The sequence below is a fragment of the Anthonomus grandis genome, chromosome 18 (genome assembly GCF_022605725.1).
Source record: "Anthonomus grandis grandis chromosome 18, icAntGran1.3, whole genome shotgun sequence".
NCBI lineage: Eukaryota > Metazoa > Arthropoda > Insecta > Coleoptera > Curculionidae > Anthonomus > Anthonomus grandis.
The window spans coordinates 4,180,704-4,203,296 of NC_065563.1; the positions used below are offsets into that span (position 1 = coordinate 4,180,704).

General features: G+C 34.1%; 1 long non-coding RNA gene across 1 annotated transcript in view; it reads right to left on the reverse strand.

Moving 5' to 3' along the window:
* The window catches only part of LOC126746939 (uncharacterized), a 31,238-nt gene extending 9,130 nt beyond the window's left edge, over window positions 1-22,108 (reverse strand). Inside the window, exons 1-4 of the long non-coding RNA XR_007664041.1 lie at window positions 21,843-22,108; window positions 8,816-8,904; window positions 5,487-6,847; window positions 5,186-5,348 (exon numbers count right to left, since the gene is read on the reverse strand). This is a non-coding gene — a long non-coding RNA (uncharacterized LOC126746939). The remainder of the gene's footprint in view (window positions 1-5,185; window positions 5,349-5,486; window positions 6,848-8,815; window positions 8,905-21,842) is intronic.
* Between the last annotated feature and the right edge of the window lie 485 nt (window positions 22,109-22,593).

Sequence of the window (22,593 nt, forward strand, 5' to 3'; positions counted from 1 at the left end):
ACCTTATATGGTAAACAAACTTAGTTTCAGCTCTCAAAACCGGGTATTTCTAGGTGAAAACAGCGGGACAAAAGCTGGTCACATGTATACAAGAAAACCGGCTTTTCAGGAAAACCGCGGGGAACTGAATCATGATTTATATTATATTTTGCCACACCGGGCATGTCCCTTCATTTAACAGGGCTTCCCAAGGTAGGTAAACCCTGAAACTTGCAAAATAGAACATGTAAACAATGCAACAGCATGAAAGGAAAATTTCATGAAAATAACCGGAAAACTGGAAGCATAGTGATGAAAACCCTCTCAGTTTTAGGCATTTGTGGTTCTTTATTATCCTAAGAATAACCAGGACTAAAAACAATGAAGGCCAGAGACTACAACATAGTCAACAGAGAACAAAGTTTAACCTATAAGAAATCGAACCTTTTTAGGATACTATCAAGCTAGAAACCTCTTTAAGTTGATTTCTTTATGTATGTTTACAATTATAAACCCCTCATGACTCGCAGGTAAAGCTTAAAATGTATCTTTTTATTACGTAAATTATAAAATTGGAGGTTAAAATGTTAACGGAGCAAAATTATCTAAGTTGTCTCATAAAAGACTGCCTGGGCTTACCCTTATTACTATAAAATAAAGACAAAATCTTGTAACTTCGTTACAGTTTTCAAATCAGTCTTAAAAAAGGGCAAGCCACCAACCGACATAAAACCCGTATTAGTTCAAAAGGGTATACAGCCAAATCCTAAAAAGCTAAAGGATGTCCAAACACTCCTCACCAAACATTATGGAGATAAATGGAAAGAACTGAATGAATTGGAATACTATAAGAATATTCTTGAAAAATACGAATTGGAAAATCTGGAAAACATAGAAATTCCAGAAAATGAAGAGAATTTGTGTGAAAACATTCCTTATTTAAGTGATTTGTTGGTTTAAACTATTTTTTAAATAATGTCGGTATAAGTATCTATGTTTGTTAAAGTTTGCCGTAATAAAATATGTATTTCAAAATCAAAAGTTTTTTTTTTACAAAATACGACAAATCCACGATGGTCAGTTTCAAAATCCGACAAAAAAAAATTAATTTCAAATAACTTTACACTAAGAGGTTTCTCCAGGTTGAATTGTTCAAAATTAGATGCTTGATGACTTGCTCTATGTATATAAGGAAACATAAAAAGATATTGAGCTTTTAACTTCCCCTTATCATTTTTTCTCATTTCCCAAAATTTTCTAAAGGTGGATTTGTCGGATTTTGCTTTTATAGGATTCATATCTGGGACTCAACAATGGGCAGCTTGCTGCAGCGGTATTCTGTGGTCTTACCAACGCATTGATTGTGTTGATCATGGAGTGCTGCTGTGGAGGCTTGAGCGGTACGGATTTAGAGGGCTGTCGCTTCAATCGTTTGGTTCATATTTAAGAGATGGGCGACAGACTATAACTGTAAAAGGGGGAATTGTCAAGGGAGCAATTTGTCACACATGGTGTCCCCCAGGTATCAGTGTTGGGTCCGATTTTGTTTCTACTGTACAAAAACGACATGGCAAGTCTAAAGATCACAGGTAGATTTACTCAATTTGCAGATAATGCAACAGTGCTGTGGCATGATATTAATGCTGCAAATCTAAATAAAAGAATAAATAGGAACATTGCTGTGATAAAAAAATGGTGTGACTGTAATAAATTAACTCTAAATATTGCCAAAACCAGTATTATAAATTTTAAATGCAGTTTAAGTAAAGTATCCTTGGGTACAAATGCGTTAAAAAATTTGAGTGAAAATAAATTTTTGGGAATAGGCATAGACCATAAATTAAAATTTGAAAGCCATATTAGGCTACTAAGCAATAAACTAGCATCAAATTGTTATGCTCTTAAGGTAGTGTCCCAGGAGGTTGAGTTTAGTGTTGCCAAAAATATTTATTTTGCGTTAATTGAATCAAATCTAAGGTATGGATTTTGTTTCTGGGGTGCATGTTGTGACCAACTTTTCAAAAGTGTCTTTGTGTTGCAAAAAAGAGCTATCAGATACATCTGCAAAATTGGTGCGAGGGATTCATGCAAAAAACTTCATTTCACACAAAATCTTAACTCTGCCTTCTGTATTCGTTTTAGAATTCGTTTGTCTTATTCATAAAAAATATAGAAACCACAGCAATGTAACAGAAAGACATGAATATAGCAGTGGACGGGCCAATGATGTAACTTTACCTATACCGAACAGTACAGGGTGTACCATTTTGGGTACTTTCGCGGGATATCTCCGTTATTTTTAGAGATAGAGAGTTGCGGTTTTCGCGACTATTTTGTGCTATTTTTTGAAAAAACTAAAGATGCTGTTGACTCCACCTATCACAGATACCGAATATGTGGTATGAAGTTTCCTCCCCGTACCGTAACTCGGACAGAGTGGGCTTTCTCTTATACCAAGAAGGTGTAGATGCCTGTTTAGACTGTTGTGCCCGGTCAGGATTCCCACCAAGTCTTTGATACTTTGTCGGGTCTTTGTTAGCAGTCGCCTTGCTTTAGAGCCGTCATGGTCTGGTATCATTTCCTTGGCCTGTCTACATCCTTCTGTCCTTCTCCAATTCTTTCTTTTTTTTTCCAGACCCAATTATTAAGTGCCTAAGAGATTTGTTTTTTGCTAAGACCGAGACAAGGTTCGGGGCCTACGAAGGGGTTAACGGAACCTTGTCTTGCCAGTTCGTCGGCCCACTCATTGCCCTTAACACCTTGGTGTCCTGGGACCCACCTCAGTCTCACTTCCTTGTGTGCTGCAAGTCTTTCCAATGCGTCTCTGCATTCCTGGACTACCGCTGAGCTGGCCCTGGGTTTCTGAATCGCCTTGAGGGCAGCTTGACTATCGCAGTAGATGCAAATCTCCCCGTTACCTTCCAATGCCTCTCGTTTGTTTGCTACTTCGAGTATAGCAAACATCTCTGCTTGGAAAACTGTGGTGTTTTTTTTCCTCTAGCGGGAAGGATTCCCCTATGTTCGTTTCGATCCTGTACACTCCGGCTCCGGCTGAATTGGTGCTTTTCATCCGTGATCCATCTGTGTATCAGGCCTGGAAACCACTTGCCTCTTTAATTTGGTTCGCCGACCATTCTTCCCTTGTCAGGATTTCAACTTGAAACCCCTTCTTTAACCTTAGTTTGCCACTTTCTTTAGTGCATCTGGATGTCACAATTGGTATATTCTTACACATCCTGAGAGCAATTGTCATATGGCCTTGTCCTAAGTGAACATTGCGCCACCCTCCGCTATCTCTCATCCTCTTATACGCCGCCGTGGCCTCCCTTTCAATCCAGACTGGGAGGTCCGGTAGCCCAAGAATATTTAGTGGTGCCGCAGGTGTTGTTCAGTCTTTGCAGTCTCGTCAGCTTTTGGGCGTTGGTGACCTTCTATACGGCTGGCCACCATACCACGGATCAGTCGAATGACTGCGGTATAAAGCCACTGGAGAACGTGGTGTTTCAGACCCCATCTTGTACCTATTGTTCGCTCTAATTGCCATATTAGGGTCGTTGCCTAATTTACTGCCTGCTCTACGTGAGTTTTAAACGTGACCCTGCTGTCTAAAATGATTCCCAAGTATTTGACCTGCTGCCTCAAAGTTAGTACTGCCTTGCGGGCAACCGCCGCATTGATCTTCCGGTCTTCCAGCGCCGTTTTCACCCACCTGACAAGATGAGCCGGGGTGCCCCTGGTCAGGAGGGCTTGGCAGAAGTGTCTCTTTTTGCTTTGTCAAATGCTCCTTCCACGTCAAAGAAAAGGGCAAGTGCTATTTCCTTGTTATCTATGGCTTTTTCAGCTTTGCACACTACAGAGTGAAGTGCCGCTTTCATCGACTTCCCTTTCATGTAGGCATGCTGATTCCTATGTAGTGGCGATTTTATTAGAATCTCCTCTGTTATGTACCTGTCTATAAGCCTTTCTATAGTCTTTAGTAGAAATGAAGTCAGGCTTACTGCCCTTAGGCCTTTGATTGACGGTAGACTTTCTTGTCCGGTTTTGGGGTAAAGACCACATTTACCGCCCTCCATGTTAGTGGAACATACCCCATTGCAATGCTGGCCTCAAAAATTTTCTTTTATTTAAGGCAGTGTGGTTTCGAGGCCTACTTGCAACATCATAGGTATGATTCCATCAGGTCCCGCAGCCTTATATGGACTAAACTCACCCACTGCCCAAGCTATGGCTTCGTTTGTTACTATGTTTTTGGCGACGTTCCAGTCCGGCTACGGATCTGGTTCCTCGCCCCAAGGTGCAGCGTTTCCTTTTCCAGGAAAGTGAGTTTTAAGGAGAAGCTCAATGGTCTCTTCTTTGTTTGAGGTCCATAGTTCACCTTTCTTCAAGCATCCTATCTCGGTTTTCCTGTCAGAGCCCAGAGCTTCAGAAGAGGGACTGTGTCTGAGAGAGATTCCATCTCTCCACAGAACTTGCGCCAGCAGTCTCTTTTGCATCGTCAGAGTTCGTTTTTGAATTTCCTTCTAGCTGTTAAGTGTAAATCCCAGTTCTATTGAGTTCCCCCCTTGAGAGCGCGGTGGTGCGACCTTCTTACGTCTTTTTTGAGACGGTCCAAAATGTATTCCACCAGGGCAATATCTTGTTGCCAACTCTCCTGGGAGGGCATGTAGCCTCGTAAGAACTGATGAGTATACTGTTTACCCGTACTACCTCTGTATCTAGTTCCTCTTTGGAGGATATGGCTCCACCTAGAGTACCCATGGACTGAACAAGACCGTCTTTAAATTTGGTCCAGTCGGTAGCCCTCCGGTTTCTCTTGAGGGGCTGTTCCTCCTTATCAATGATCGGACATTGATACGTCCTGTGATACCCTCCAGTTTTCAACCCTTTCCGCAAATGACCATGTTACCAGCATTATGTCGATAACCTCTCGTCTAACTCTATTGAAAGAAGTCGGTTCCGCATTTACGTTTGTTACCTCAAGGTTTTCCGATACTACATATTCTAATAATGCCGTACCCCTGGCGTTGGAATCCGTACTTCCCCATACAATGTTGGGCACGTTTGCGTCACATCCCGCGATTAATGGAAAAGCACTATCCCTACTGTATTTTATGAACCTTTTTAGTTCTTCCGTCGGGGGAAGTTGTCCATTATCATACGGAAGATATAAACTGCATATTACTAAATTATATTTTGTGCCACTTACCGTGTACTCTAGCAGAGCTGCCGTAGCATCCTTGGAGCTTACTTGTGGTAATGGTGTTAGTTAAAGCTCCATGGATGCTAAGAGACACGTTCTGGGCCTCTGGTCTCCTTCACCACCGGCTATAAGATTGAAGCCGGTGGCCCCTAGTCCTCTTATTTGTTCCCTAAAAAAATAAGGTTCTTGTATCAATACAATTTCTCCAGCCTGACCAGTCATGATGCTCGTCAATTCGGCAGTTGCATCTCGACATGTTGGATATTGATTTGACTTACATCCATGGGTGTAGGGGTAGCTCTCTTACCTGCCTAAGACTTCCCTTTTGGTGGCTTGGAGGTTACGGCTGCGGTGCTGGGGCTGGTGGGCGTTCGCCGAACGGTCACTCGAAAAGCTCGGACAGTGACCATTTCGAAGAAGAGTGTTCACCTGGCCTCCTCGAGTCGAGCAGCAACCTCCCTACTCACCATGAAATGAAGGTTAAACCTTCCAGACTCGCCCTCCGTCCTCAGGTGTTGCCAACTGGGGACGCTTAAGGCCCTATTCTGTATGTCAAGGATTTCCCTGACATACTCTAAGTCTGGCCGCTCCGGTGTCCTCAGAGTGAAGACTATCTCCCCTGTCCATGGGGCGTCGGATGACTTCACCGTGAAGGTGAAGGTGTGACTCCCCTCGGTCAGCGGTTGACAGGAGCTCAAAAGCCAGTCTTTTGAGGGTTCGTCCTCCGTCGTGACCAAAAAGTCTCTGTGAGTCCGGAGTTTCGGGAGTGGAGCTCAGTCCTGGTCCTCCTCATCTTAGAGATGAGATGGAGCCTTAGGCGGTCCGGTCCGTCTCCTCTTTAGTCAGGGTGACCTGACCACCACCTTCTCTGTCTGACCTAAAAACGACCTGATTTGCCCTGTTGACTGCCCTGCTATAGGAGCCGGAACTGGGTTGGTCATTTGTCCCTCGTGGATGCCCTGACTGGGTATCTCTCCTTAGAAGGGGAGACGCGCCTGTCTGCACATCTTTTTGAGGGATATACCTGCGCTGTTGCCTAGGCTTCTTATGCTGGCGGTCGGGTGGAGTGTCCTTTTTGATTTGCCTCTTTTTGCTAGAGGCGCCGGTGCTGGGTGTCCCCTTTCCTGACAGCGGCGGGTGCCGTAAGCAGGATGATTGGCTTCAGCTTATCTGCCTCTCGCCTTACATCTCTTGCCCTTGGTCCACGCCCTTTTACTAGCTGGCAAGTCCTCGGGTGTTGCCCGCTGTTCGAGATTTTGGTGTTGCCCTTAGAGCTGCCTTCTACAACAGAATTTCTAGAAGCAGAAGCTAGTCCTGGAGGAACTGTTGATCCCTCCTGGTTGGCTTCTCGCTCCGCCTTCTTCCTCTGTCTTTCCTCTTTCCGCCTCTTTGTGCGGTTGCGGTTCGTTGCCTGCTTCTTTGTTTTTCTTGAGTCGCAGCGATTTTTCGACTTCGGTAGCGTTAACTCCCGCCTGGTCAAAACCTTTTGGTCTGCCCTGGTCGAGGAGTTTTCGCTTACTTCAGCTTCTGAGTTGCTGGCGGCTGGTACCTTAGCTGGCGGACCTTAGCAGCTCCTCCTCCTGGATAGATGAAAAGTCCATCCTGGCTTCGGGGGATTTGGGGGTAGGATCCCCTGTCTTGTTGGTGGGCTCTTTTTCTCCGACGATCCTTTCATAAATATTTTCGATAAGTTCATAATAAGTTCAATTTTTGGGTTGGTGAGAATATTAAGTAAGTATATTATTAAAATCTAGCAAATTTATTGCTTATTCGAACCCGAAATGCCGCAAAACAAATGTGTGCAAAAATGAAGGTAGTGTCTGGTCGATATCCAGCAATCAAAATCGAGAGCGCAGCATATGTCGTTTGCCAGCAACATATTTATAGTCGGCGCCCATACATAATTTAATCAATATAATGCCCGTATCTCCTGGAATTCCAAAAGAGTTTTAATAATTTTTTGTCTAGATATTAACAATGGATAACTAAATCGGTTTATAGTAGGTATAAACCGCGACAAAGTAAGGTTTTTTTTTTTCATAGAAATTAATTAAAAGGTTAACTTCCAAAGCATTTGAATTAAACTTTTTTTTGTAATATATAAATATCTAAACGGATTTGAGCTGGTTGCAAACTTCTAAAAACGAAGGTTTTTTGATTAAAAATTATTGAGTTAAATGTTATAAACGGCTATAACTACCAAAGGATATGGATAAAACTTTGCCTTATAGCCGTTAGGAGTTACATAGCACTTTATATTTTTTAACATCTAATAATTGAATAATTTTTTACACAAAAACTTTCCTTTGTAGAGGTTTATAACCACTATAAATCGATTTAGTTATTAATTATCAATATCTGGACAAAAAAATATTAAAATTCCTTGGGCATTTCAGGAGATACGGACATTATATCGATTAAAGAACAGCGGGCGCAGACTATAAATAGGTTGCTAGCAAAATACGCTGCGTTCTAGATTTTGGCTGTTGGATATCGATTGGGCGCTAGCTTCACAAATATGAAAAAATATCTAGAAACAAATATCTACAACACAAAGTGGCAATATCAGATACGTGCATTGTAAACGTAGAGGTATTCTACGTTGCCAAGTTGCTGTTTTTCTTTAATTTTCTTGTCAGGCATCTTTTTTTATTTTGAAAAATTTGTTTATTACTCTCAAAGTAGCCGGCCCTGGTAGCGCGGTGGGTATATACCTGCCCAGCAATCGTGTGGCCCTGGGTTCGAGTCCCGGACTTGGCATGGTCGTTTGTGATGTCCGATTTAGTTTATATATTAAAAAATTATATAGAGGCTTTTTGTGACTAAATGTGCTCAGCACAAAGTCAATAAATTAAAAAAAAAACTCTCAACGTATATATTAATGGTTTTTGGGGTAGGTTTAAGAAAAATTAATTTTGGCGATCAAGAATACGTATAATTGATACTAGTGATATCTGATTCGACCAATGGTAATACTAATCTAAAGGTGATAATAGCACCGTTTGAGTCAAATTAAATTTAATTTCAATAATCTAAAAATTTAAAATGTTTTAGATATTAACTGGTATTGGCAAACTATCAATTGTTAATCTATTTTTTACCATATTTATTTGTTTTATTAATCCAGTTAGATCAATTACTGAATTATGTAATGGGTTTAACTTAGCAAAAGATATAGCTACTTCTGTTTTTTCCAATTATACTATAAATGATTTGATATATCATTGATATTTGATGAATTATAACATGTAGTTCAAGATATTGAAAACTATTTGATTGATTGAGTGATACTTGATTAATTGTCGTTTTTAATTGTGACTTTTTGTTTAAATGAGACTTTTTAAAATATATTTATTTGAGAAACATTTGATCGCATCATTTTGATCAATATTTCCAGTAATTACTTTTATTAAGGAGCCAAGAGGATTTAAAATATCTCGTTTTTGTTTTTCAATATGTATATTTGTGTTTATTTGTCTAATACTATGTTCAATTCGTTTTTCATAAGCAAATAACGCGAACAAGGTGTTTTCACATTCTCTCATATAAATAAAATCAGTATTTAAAGCGTTAATGAAGATTTTCGCATAATTTTTGAAAGTATAAAATTATTTTATAATAAGAGTGAAATCTTACCTAATTTGTACGGCAGTATTCCAGGATTATTATTTAGATCATGGAATTTTACTCCATTCCCGTTGGTATAGATGATTCCGATCATCAATCTGCAACAAGTGGCATTATTTTAGCTTCATTTACATGAATTATTTCTTTTTTATTGTCATTTTGATTTTGAATCATTGAAATTTTATTATCTTCTAATATCTGTGTTCATAAAGTGGATCTTGATTTAAGTTTACCAAGCCTTTATACTTGATATTCTCCTTGTAGATTTCCAGATTTTTGATTTTTGTTATGTTTTTCAATAATTTGTTCTTTTAACTTAATAGTATCATTTTAAATTTTTTGGTATAATGCCTCGGTTTAAATTCAATACAAATTTATATATTCCGGATAAATATGAGCAGCTATTAATTTTATGGGATCTTATGTATCCATAAGTAGATTAATTTAAAGGATGTAAAATTTGTACTGGAATATATAGTATTGTTAGAAGCAATAACTGCATATGGCATTATACATACAATGTCTTCATTTTTATCTTTTTCTTTGAAAAGTCTAATATGTTCAATTAAAGTTGAATTTAATCTTTTATTAGGGCTGTTGTGGGGTTGTAAAATTAATGAAAAATACTATACCAGAGTTTAAACTACTGAAATTAGTGTACCAAAATAGGGTAAAACTTCATCAAATTCTGAAAAAATTATCAATTAAGACAAGGAATATTTAATTTCAAAAGATGATAAAAAAGTTACTTTTGTGTTTCACAGCTAGTCAAAAGTAGGCATTCATAGCAGGTGACTTTAATATTGAACTTTTAAAACTCATTTAATTTCTATCCAATAATTACAAAAAAAAAGACTATGTGAAATATTTGCATTGATAATATATTTACCAATATTGATATTGCTTGTGTGCTAGGCATGACTGCAAACTCATATTTCAAATCATAAAGGGCAAAAAATAATCTTCGAAACTAAAAACCAGTATATATACCGAAAACAATATAAAAATTTTTTTCCTCAAACAAACCTTTTTTTATTCAATAGCTAAAAGAAGAGAACTGGGCTGACGTTTTTGGTCAGAATGATTGTGATGTAAATAGCTTATGAGGTGCTTTTACAAATATATTTGAACCAATTTTTAATCAAAGTTTTCCAAAAAAACTAATATGTAAAAAAAATAAAAAAGATCTCTATAAATATAATAAGTAAGTTAGGGAAGTAAAGTATCAATATATTAAAGATGTTTATTTGATGATTTTTTTCGATGTATGCAAATAGACACAAAATTGTAAAAACAGAGTGAGATGACCTGTTGATAAAATGCACATAAATATAGCGGCTAACCATAGAAGCTTCTTGTTAAGGCCTATAAAGCCCAAACGAATTTTTAAGTATTCCTAAAAAAGTAAAAGATAAATTGAGCTACCGAAATGATATATCAGCGAGTATTATTTCCAACAACATCTAAAGTTTTCTGCCACATGTTGCACATTTCATTAAAGCATGGCCCGTATCCTAATGCATTTGACAACTAACTATACAGTGTGTCTCAAAATAAGCGAATTTATACGCAAAAATTACAAAAAAAAAATACAAAACGAGCTTGTTTTAAATTTTAGATAGATAGAATTTTAGGCAAGATATAAAAAAGTTTATAACGCAAAATTATGCCCGAATACCGACTTTCACAACCATAAGCCTACTTTGAGTTTTACTTTTGTTTACCGATTAATTTATTTATTCATATTTAATTATTAGAGAAAAACTAACTAATTTATCTAATAGTAAAATAATCTAATAGTTAAATCACTGATCTAAGAGTTACAAACCATCCCAAAAATATGTTTGTAATAAAATGTATATAGTACATCTAATTTAACAAGAAAATTTATTTTATTTACTTATTTTAAATTTATTCAATGTAGCTACCTCGAAACATTTTCTAATACCTTTCCTAAACTTTTTTAAAAGAATTTCTAACTTGTTCAATGGAAATTGAATTCCAAGCATATCTAATTCTTTGTTTTAGTAATTCCTTGTCATTTGCTAATGGATCGGAATAAACAATTTGCTTAACCCCGTAAATAGGAATCAGAAATGGTTAAATCAGGTGACCTTGGCGGCCACCCAATTGGGCCGCGTCTTCCAATCCATTGATTCGGAAAAGTTCTATTCAACCATTCTGCTACTCGAATGGTGGAGTGCGCTGGACAGCCGTCGTGTTGAAAATAAAGATTTATTCTTTGATCAACTGGTAAAGGTTCTAAGTATGCTTCAAAAAATCTTTTCAAAATTTGAAGATATTTTTCTTGATTAAGAGATCCTTTAATAAACTATGGTCCAATAATACCTAAATGGTAAGATATGGCGCACCATACGTTGACTTTTTTAAAATATTGCCTCTTGCCATGGATTTCCCTAAGTTTGGCGTTTAATTGGACCAAAGCCGACAATTTTGGGATGAAATTACACTATTTGTCATGAAAGTAGATTCGTCCGAGAATATTATTGCCTAACCAAGCAGAAAATAAGAAACGGTGCGATTTGAAACGTAGTTTAACGACATACTATTTACACTACCATACGATTGCACAATGAAAATTTTCTGCTCCAAATTTAATATTTTTCTGTAAATTCCGATATTATTAATAACTTTATACATTTTTAAATTACTATCTTTACAATAAAATAATGATATAAGTTTTTTGTATATAACTTTGACAGTGACAATGTTTTATAGTAGCTGCTACATTTAATTGAGAATGTTTACATTTTAAAAAGTTTGACAAAAACTCGTAAATGCAGCAAAAAAGAACCCAATAAAATAAGCGGCATGCATTCCACGAGCCGAAAAAATTCCTACCGATCGTAAAAAAAAATTAGTCAAGAACAATAATTTTTAAAATAATTTTCACTATTTAAAATATTAATATTTATTTGGTTTTTGTTTAAACTTTTAGAAAAGTGAGAATAAATAAATAATTTAAACGTAAAAATCAAAGTAAGTCGATAGTTATGAAATTCGGTATTCGGGCGTTCTAAACAGTTCTATTTGCGTTCTAAACAGCTTTTTCTTATAAACTTTTTATCTATCTATACTTTACCATGCCTGATTTAAAAAAAATTAAAATATGCAAAATTTTATTTTTTAATTAAGCAGGGCTGGATCCAAACAGTCAAATTTCAACCCTAACATTTTTTATAATTTTTACGTATAAATTCGCTTATCCTGGGACGCACCGTAGACTGATCAGCCTACTTCCAAGTTTTTCAAAGCTGTTAATTGTTTGCAATCAGCTTTTCAGTTTTTTAAAAGAATGCCATATTTTGTCTGATAATCAACATAGATATCAGAATATGTCGAGCACGTGGGGGGCTCGACATTTACGAGCCCTCTCTATATTTTTTCATATGAATAGAATCTCAAAATGTTAGAAAATATGGAGGCTACGAACCTTTGTATAAAGGAATGAATTTTTTGCTTGTGTACAAATGTGTGTAAAAGTAAAACCCATTCACTAATATAGTGCTATCATTTTGGCAGATAGATTTAGATGTCTTTCATGTTTTCTCTTATATAAGATATGCTTTTTAGATGTGCTTGTTGCTTATTACATATATACACAATTTGGCAACTACGAGATCATATGTCAAAAGTTTGACAATGTAATTATGCGTTTGTCTCGCCACAGTAATTTTCGCTTAGTGCAAAGGTGCATTTTCATCCGCCACGGCATTTACATTTTGACAAGTCGGATTTTTATAGGTTATGTTTAGGTAAATATATATAACTATTAATCAATACTGTTGATTATTTTTGTATTTGATACGGTATTACCTAATTAATTATTGATTTCTGTTACCAAGAAAGAAAGTATTAAAATCTGAAAGATGTTTAAGTTTAATGTGTGTCCGTCTAAGTCTCTGTGAAGCAAATGCTTCACAGTAATCGTTGAAAAAACATAATAAGGACATTCATTTTCTTTATGTTACGGTTTCCTATAGCTGTAAATATGATAAATGTAAAGAATCTTTTACATCAAAACGGATGTTGTTACAACACTGTAGGCAACATAGGAATATTGAAAAAGTCAGTATTTCAAAGTTCGTCTGTGATGTCTGCGACAAAGTTTACTCTTTAAAAGAATCCCTATATAGGCATATCAGGCAAGTACATCATGAAGTAGAATGCCCCAGAACCAGAATAAGATCGTCAAATCAGACTGAAACAAGTTCTTCTGTAAATTATTATGAATGTTATCATTGTGGCTTAAAATATACAAATAAGCTAGAAATTATGTGCCATCTCAAAACTCAGCATAATCAAAAAAGGCTTTTATGTCCAGTGGATAAATGTGAAAATAACTTCACAAGATATAATTCCTTAAGAAAGCACTTATTGGATATACATGAAATACACTGCAATGAAGAGGAACATGATTTTAAAAATAAAGATGGTAGGTAAATATTATATATTCTTATATAATCTTAGAACATTGAAAGGCTAGAAGTAGCATGCCGTGGAACTATGGGCAGGTTTGTTTGCTTGCAACATCTCTGATACAATGATGCCAAATGCTTATAGAGAAATGGCAAAAATCACTTTATAATATCATAAAAGTTTTCAGTTTTTTCCGAAAACTTAAAACAATACTACTGCTCCCCTTTAATAAAATATCAAGCATTTTTTAAAAATAAATTTGATAAGATACTCTATATCGAAGTCAATATACGTTAAATAAATGAAAATAAAGTACGAAGCAACGAGAAAACGTTAATGGCATCGCAACGCCGCTCGAACGCATTGTTGACGCCACCGATACAAGCACTCTCTACCAGTGACGTCGTCAACAAATATTTACCTGATAAATTTTTATTAATTATTATAGAGTTTAAATATAAGTAATATTACCATTTATGAGCTATTTATGTGTTTTTTTAACGGACTTCGTTAGAGGAAGGTCCTAATAAAAGGCAGCATTTTTGTCAAGGCATTTTTATGGAAATAAAATATTTTATTAATATAATATTATAGATTTCTTAATAAATCATGTTTTAAGACACACATTTTTAACATTTTGCAAAATTTTATTATAATTATTATATTATACAAAACTCAGTTTTACATCACTTACTTTAAATCACATAATATATACTTCTATGATGCTGACTTTTTCAAAGGGACAGTATTGCTTCAGCGGAAAGAGTTAAAACTACAAGGAGGTTCAAATTGTGAAGGAGTTGCAGGTTTTTTATAGGTTATAAGATTTTTATTATGAGTATTTAGCCTGTACAATGGTTTTGAGACATTTAACAGTGACCTATATAATACCTAATACCAATTATTATATCAGATTAATTTATACTAAAAAACAAAGCTTACCTAAGAATGAAGACTATGTACAATAGATTAGATTAGATAGTTTATTAGTAGTAATATACAAACAAGTACTTTTACAAGTCAAATAAAATATGTAATATATGTAATATTTCTTAAGTATTTTAATAATAACTTGAGACATCTAATTCAATTTCTTTGGCGCAAATTTGTTTGTTGCAATCTTCGAATTTTAATTTCTTGTTCTTTTTTTTTCCATAATTTGGTGATAAGTGATTTAGCTTTTAAAAAGTCCTCAGGATATCATTTTCATTTTACCCTAGAGTAATATACATAAAAATATAGTATTACCAATATTAAAAAGAAAAAATTTAAAAAATGTATTATGATAATCCAATTGATCAATAAAATGTATGTTATTATAAAGAATCTTTGAAATATTATACATTTGATTAATTGCATTTAATTACAAATATAACACAATAAAATACTGTATCACTTTTAAATAAGATATATAGAATAAGATGATACATGGCATAAAAGTCTTATTTGTACTTAGAAAAAGAATTGAACAATAATTTTTAAATTTGCTATAATGATGTCTATTTTGAGTGTATTTTTACCTTTTCCTTGGCAGAGTCAGGGAATGTGTAGCAGTTAAACAAAAACGGATTGGATGGGAAATAGTAATTGTTGACCTAGACCCCACAGTAACTATTAATCTCAGATGCAGTTATTGTTGATGATGAATGATCAGATCTGTAATTATACAAAATTTGGTGTATCAAGAATATTAATTTATTTTAATTATCCATACTTGTCTATATTAGCTTCACTGTCTGTACTATATACCATTTTGGAAGCTAAAGAAGTTTTTGCACTATTCAGGAAAACTACCCTTGCAGCTTTGAAGGGTAAATCACTTGGTAAATTCACTGAATTATCGGCTGCTGTGTTTTTAACCAGTGCATCAGAAATCCTAGTAAAAAAATAGTTTTACACACATACCTAATTTAATAAGTATTAGGTATAAATAAAGCTTATATGAGTAAAACTAATACTTTTTGTGACGATTTTTTATACTAGAAAAATATATTTTAAAAAAATTACCTTTAAGGTAGAGCTGATTTTTTTAATAAAGTCTGGCTACTGATAATATTATCTTCCTTATATAATAAATCACTTCTAAGGATGTGATCTGAACAAATATATTCTTTTTAATTGTGTTGATTTCGATTAATGAAATCCATTGTTCCCTTTGTGCATATATTAGGCAATTTATTATAAGTATTTGATATTTAATCAAAAAGCAAAAAAAATTACAGTAATAAATTAATATGTGGTGCCAATTACTATATATATATATATTATTATAAGTTGCAATATGGTAAAACAAAAAAAAATTATCGACCAAATTTTAGGGAAAGACAAAATTAACTATACATAGGCAATAAAAAATTAGTAATTTCATCTATCTACCTAATGTCTATATTAAAAAACATAACTATATATAGATAGGTATATGGGTATTATGCCATCTTTCTGCCAAAACAACAAAAAAAACATAAAATCCTGCAATAAAACCAGGGACAAAATTCTAGTTTTATATTTTTTATAGCCTATTGATAGATGAATATGTTCAAAAATATATTTAGGTTTAAAAATATAAATATTTTGGTATTTTACACACACTTTCACATTCAAGTTTTTATTAGGTTTATATCTATAAGATCCCCTATTCTACGTTTATGATGATGGTTACCCCATGATGTGATGTTATGAAAGTATCGGTACTTACTTGTGAAAAGATCGGCTTGAATCACCTTTTTATCATGATGCGGCACAAACGACACAAGTTTTTGCCATCCTAGCAATTTAAAAAAACACTAAAATGTGGCCTTTTTCCTTTTGAAACCAAAAAATTAAAGAAAATACACGAATCTCGAACATAAACAAAAAGCCGTTTGACAGATGACACTATGCGTATGGCTCAGGCGCTTAAGTTCCGGTGTTGTCGCTTCAAATTTTTTAGAAACGGTTTTAGGGATAAGAATGTTAATAATTTTGGTTTTTTTTTGCTTAAGGATATTATATTTATTCTTAAAATAGGTTAATTGTAGTATTTATATTTTTTAATTTAAATTTTCCTATAAAATACAACACAAGTAAGTTAAATTAACGTTATAATGGTTGTTAAAATATAGCAAAAAATTTCCTCCATTGGAAATTCGCGTCGACTTGACAACAGAGAATCGGCAAATATATTTGTAAACAACACACCCCTCTTGCCCCTGTGCACATGTTGGACTCAAACAAAGTTGTTGTTTACTAATTCTAGCCTTTCAATGTTCTAAGTATATAATATATAAATGTAATAAATGGAATTATGTCATTCACAACAATATTTTAATCTTACCTTGTGGCAATTTTTCTACCCTATGGATATTTTTTTTTGCCTCATAAATGCACGGCAGCTTTTAGTCTGGTGAGCGTGGTGGTGGGCAGATCATCCCTCCCTTTTTATACTTACTGATTTCATCTTTGGACGCCACTTAATTTAATTAAAGTTTATTTAAATTTTATGATTAAAGATGTTGTTTATAATTAAGTAAATCAAGAAACTTAATTATGTTTTTTTTTTTAAAGCAATAGTCTGGACTGGTATCAACTTCAAGTGAAACGGTTTATTTTAATTTTTTAACAAAATTTATTTTATACCCTAGATGTCAACTGAAACATTGCATTCCGTGCGGTCAATAAAATATTTACAACTATTTACAAATGGTGGTGTGATAGTGAAAAAAATAGATAAAAAAATACTGAAAATAGTGATAGTAACACTTAAATATCACAAAGAGAACGTGTAGCTCTATGGGTTTATATTAAATTAAAATGGGAATATGACATTAATTATATGACGTTAAACCTGGGGAAAATTCATGAATTCTCTGCGCAGGAAAAAAGGATTAAATAGACAGTACGCACAGGGCTACTTATAAATCAAAATATGTGTACCAACAAAAATAAATACTACAATCAATCAAAATAGAATAAATAAATCATTAAACCAAGTTCATATAAGAATATGATGAAATATGATGAAATGGAATATGATGAAATTTTACCAACTCCGCCACGCAGCTTAAACACTTCCTGCTCAGCGTTACTGCGTAGGAATGCTAGGGAAGCATTATCCAGCGATTGACATGCCTGAAGGCATGGCCTTAGGTGGATGAGGATGAAGGTCAGCAGTCTGGAAGCAGCAAGGGTTGAAGGCAGGGCTCGGCGTTGAAAATGGCGTCAAGCAGTATGGCAGCAATCACGTGGTTGGGGCAGGTAAAAGTAGACAAAATGACATAAGGACTAAGCAATAAGTAAGAAGGACCCCCCAAAAATATCAATCAAAGATATTTTGTGGCGTAGAATTATCAACCTTCGTTAAAGTTGATTGGGCAGCAAGGCAGGACGAAGGAATATCTAAATAAAAGAAGGAATACCTGATTTAAAGACACTTACAAAGGAACCACGTGCTACTTACGTGATGTCATGGGAAAACTCAAAAATCGCAAAATCAGATAAACCACGCCCGTCAGCAAAAGGAAAACTACATCGGTAGATGCAGTGCGAAAAATAAGTAAGTTTAAAATATTAACACATCCCGAAATGGAAAACTTTACTTGATTCGCCCTTTTTTCTAGGCAAAATTAGAACGACTTGTCAGATCTTCGGTCGCACGCCAAAAGGAAAGATGGATGGGCATCAAGGTTCACCTTGGTGCTTGGTGACCTCCCACCACCGAACCATTGCCGTTGTTGCCAACGTACCTTTTACCAGGAAAAGGAATAGAGCTGCTAGGAAATCTACATAAATAATTATGTACGACTGAAGAACATAAACCAGGACCTATCAAAATCCTTCAATAATGATATGATTCTCAATCAATAATGATAATGATTTTAATTCATTTTGAATATTGAAAATAATAAGATCAGCCGCTTTTCCGCTCCAGCACAATATGGCAACTCTGAACCTTAACCCGAAGATCGATATGCGCTGATTGTTTAAAGCAAGGTCAAGTTAGACTGGATTTTGTTTATGCATTTTTTGATAATAAAATACTTAAATACAAACGTAAACTGTGTTGTTAATAATAAAATATGTAACACAATATAAAAAACAGGTTTACTGATGTCGAAATAAATTAAAAGTACTTCAAGAGTCCATTTAATTATTTAAAAGTCCCTTGAGCTTTTAGGCAACACACAGTACATACTTTGTTTAAATTACGGATACCTCCGAAAGCGATGTTGCCGAGATTAACATAAATAAATTAGAATAATTAATAAACAATATTCTTTCCAAATTAAAGTAAACTAAATAAAAAGAAAGTTTGTAGTATTTTTTTAAGATGATGCTAAGGGAACAAAAAAATGCTACAACCTAGGGAGGCATACTTAGGTATTAACATATATATATTTATTTACCCAGTGATTCATCTATTTTGCGTCTATTGACCAAACCATTCCTAGATTTCCTTCTCTGGAAAGGCTACATAAAACCGCTTTTGTCCAAGATACATCACCAAAATCTGTCAAAAATGCAAGAAGATATTATCATATTCACCATAGATCCTATTCCACAAAACTGGTGCAAAACCGAAAAGGTCAACTTAAAAACAGTGGCTCTAATAAATTTCACAAGGCATGTCCAGCAATGATAATTGCTTTAATTCCAATTAAATTAGCTGAAGAAACTGTGAAAGTAAAGTTTTTTTTAGTCATGTAGGCCATGATTGTGAACTAGGGCGATTGCGGTTAACAAAGGAAGATAGAAATGAAATAACAGGTACCTAATATAAAATATTTGTCTTTTTTTATTACTCATATACAGGGTGTCCATTTAGTACTCCCGTCTTCATTTGGGGCTCTTTTTTATACTTAATTTGAGGAAGGGAGTACTAAATGGACCCCCTGTATATTTTACCATTAAAAAAATTTGTCATCTTGTTTTGTTATTTATCTATTTCTTTATTTCATATCTTTTCTAGGTTTTAACATACCTATATACTCTTCTATATATCTATACGATCCTAAAAATATATTATTAAATTATTTAAAGATAAATGTAATATTTTGCTCTTTGTTAAGTAATAAAAACCATTATTCTTAATGTCAGATTTTTTTACAAATTAGGTTTATAACAATCAAAATTTCTAATAATAAGGTATTTAGATATACTACACTAACATTTTTCTTTTAGGAAAACTTTTTCAAGGGGTAACTGTACAACAAGTTTTGGATGATGTTAAAGAAGATGCCGTAAAAATTGGTTGTATTGATCGACGCATCCATTTGCTGGAAAAAAGACATTCACAATATCAAACGCGATTTTAATATTTCGTATTCGACTAAGTTACATGAGAATGATGCCATAAGTATTAAGCTATGGGTTAATACCATGAAAGAAATCCATGGAGAAAATTGTGAGGTACTCTATTATAAAGAGCAGGGAGAACCTAATTATCCATTTAGCAATGACGATTTTATTTTAATTGTCATAACAAATTTTCAAGAAAATATGTTGCGCAGATATGGCCATGACAAAATTTGTATTGATGGGACCCATGGCTTAAATGCTTATGGCTTTCAATTGTATACAATTATGGTTGTTGATGGCTTTGGGAAAGGTGTTCGAGCAGCCTTTTGCTTTTCCAACAAGTGTGACACCGAACTTTTTAAATTATATTTTACTTGCATAAAAGATCGAGTAGGTACCATAAAAACAAATGTGTTCATGTCCGACGATGCTCCTGCCTTTTATAAAGCTTGGTACTTAATTATGGGACCATCAAACCATCAGTTACTGTGTGCCTGGCATGTCAAAAGAAATTGGTTTCTAAACCTAAATAAAATTACTGGACCTAATAGTGCAGAAAAAAGAAAAATTGTTTTTAAAACATTGCAACATGGCATACAGAAACTGATTTTGAAAATTTTAAATGCGGATTGGATACATTTTTAAGTGATCTACAGAACAATTTGGATACTAGATCTTTTGGTGATTACTTTTTAAAAAATTATTTTAACAGAACGAATAAATGGTCCTATTCGGCTAGAAAATATTTAGGAATAAATACAAACATGTACCTTGAAGCTCTGCACAAAAAAATTAAATATCACTATTTGGAAAGGAAACAATGCAAAAGGTTAGATAAAACCCTAAATTTGTTGTTATTACTTGTTACAGATTCATATTTTGACCAAATCATTATGTTATCGAAAAACAACTTCAAAATTGTCAAAAATTAGGGAAAGAAATGGGAGATTGCTTCTTTTAAAAACCAATCTATAAAATATTTCATAGAACTGGTTGATAATAATGACTGTTTTATAACTAAAAATTGCAATTTAACGTGTATTTTATGCAATATTTATGTGCACAGCTTTAAATGTACATGCTTAGACAATGTTATACCATATCATATTATACCATTTTAATATTTGCAAACACATCCATGCGATTGCCCAACTAATAGGCCTGCAAAGTCCCAGCTTTGATCCTGCTTTAAACTCTAATGATAATATTGTTCAAGTTCTTTTGCCTTGTATACTAAATAATTCCCTAAGTATTAACGAAAATGGCAATACATGTACTTATGATATTATTAAAAGTAAATGTGAGATACTGTCAGGTCTGTGTAGTCGATCTAATTTACAAGACGGTACTATAACAAAAATAACAAAACAGCCTGATAATGCTATTAAAGAGGTAAATAGCAACGAAGACATTAATTTTGTAAAGTCAAAAGTTAATGTAAATAAAAAAGTTGAGACTCAACCCAGATTTTTGTGATAAATCAAAAAAAAAAACACAAAATTATACCTCATGTCTCTCAAAAAGAGCGAGCCATAATTCAAAACTCCTTTTTAGAAGAAAGTGATTCGAAAATCTTAAACATTCATGATACTTCTGATCACACTATTTTAACCAATTAAATTTAACAAATTTTATTAATTTTGTAGTCAACCACTTTAAAATATCAATTCATTTGACTCAAGATCTGTGCTTACAACCAGCAGTACCTATAAAATTGCCTATAACATTCAGCTTCTAACTTCGAACTTAACCTTATTCCCACACTGTATCCATGGACACCCTGTATATTAAATTAGTTTGCTTTATTAATACTTAATGCTTTAATACTTAAACCAGCATAGGATAATAAAATTTTTAAATTATTTCTAATATCACCGCTATGACATAATCACAAGGATTTTGCCTGGCGTGATGGATGAAAATGCACCTTAGTACTAAGCGAAAATTACTGTGGCGAGACAAACGTGTAATTATCAATAGCAATGAGTTTGGAACATCAAATAGAGTAGAGCAGACCTCTTTTTTGACATAATTTAATATTATTTTTTAGCATCCTATGTGAATGATCTGCAAATTTTTTTCTCTTAATCTATTCTTTTCAAAGTACTCTTTATGCTCAAATTTTAAAATATTGCAAAATCGGAAATACTTGAAGTCGACAAGACCCCAAATACCTATACTCTCAAAAGTGTTATAAACTATTTAATTAAATTTCTAATTAAGAGAAACAGGGATATACATTTCTTAGAGGGGTAAGTGACTGCTCCCTTACCCGATTTATTCAGCAAGTGTCAAACATTAAATCAGAAATATTTTAACTTACACTATTTTAACTCAAATACATGGGCCCTTCTTGTATGAACCCCCTTCGCCATTGCTGCCTCCTTATTCAGGAAGAGAGTTAAAATCTTATCTACCAGCCCTATGCACGCCACTTTCTATCTTGCCGTCTTACATGGGTACGTACACGATATGCTGGAATTGTAAAAGGGTCTTTTTTGGAATTTCACACTTATTTTCTGACCATTGCCTAGAACGTAAAAGAAAAATAATAGAAGTAATGGTTAGTATTCAAGACTTCAAGATGCTTGCCGCCTTCTCACATTTAACTGACAGCTGCCAATGTTGTCTGTCAATACCAAAACCGATTCCAAGCGGTCTACCGGTAATTACCAATTACCATTCCTAAATGGTAAATAATCCAAGCGGTTATAACTATAACCGCTTGAGATACGTGACGTCACCAATTAGCCCTTTATACGTCATCAATTTGGAACGGTAATTACCCATGTCCGGAGCTGTTTTCTAAACGTCAAATGTCAAAGATATTGAAATAAGTGCGGGAAAAAATAAAAACAAACAACAAATTATTTCCTTTGTAAAAATGACACATAATTTATTATAGCTAATAAGTTTTCTTTTTTGATATTTATGTTTAAGATGTTAAAATAAATAGTGGAATAGGAAGACCGGCGAAAATAAAACACGCTTGTCATAGTTTCTGATGATTAACAACGATTGTTTAAACTGTTTATTCAACCAAATAGTAGAGACTACAAAACTCGCTAAGCCGA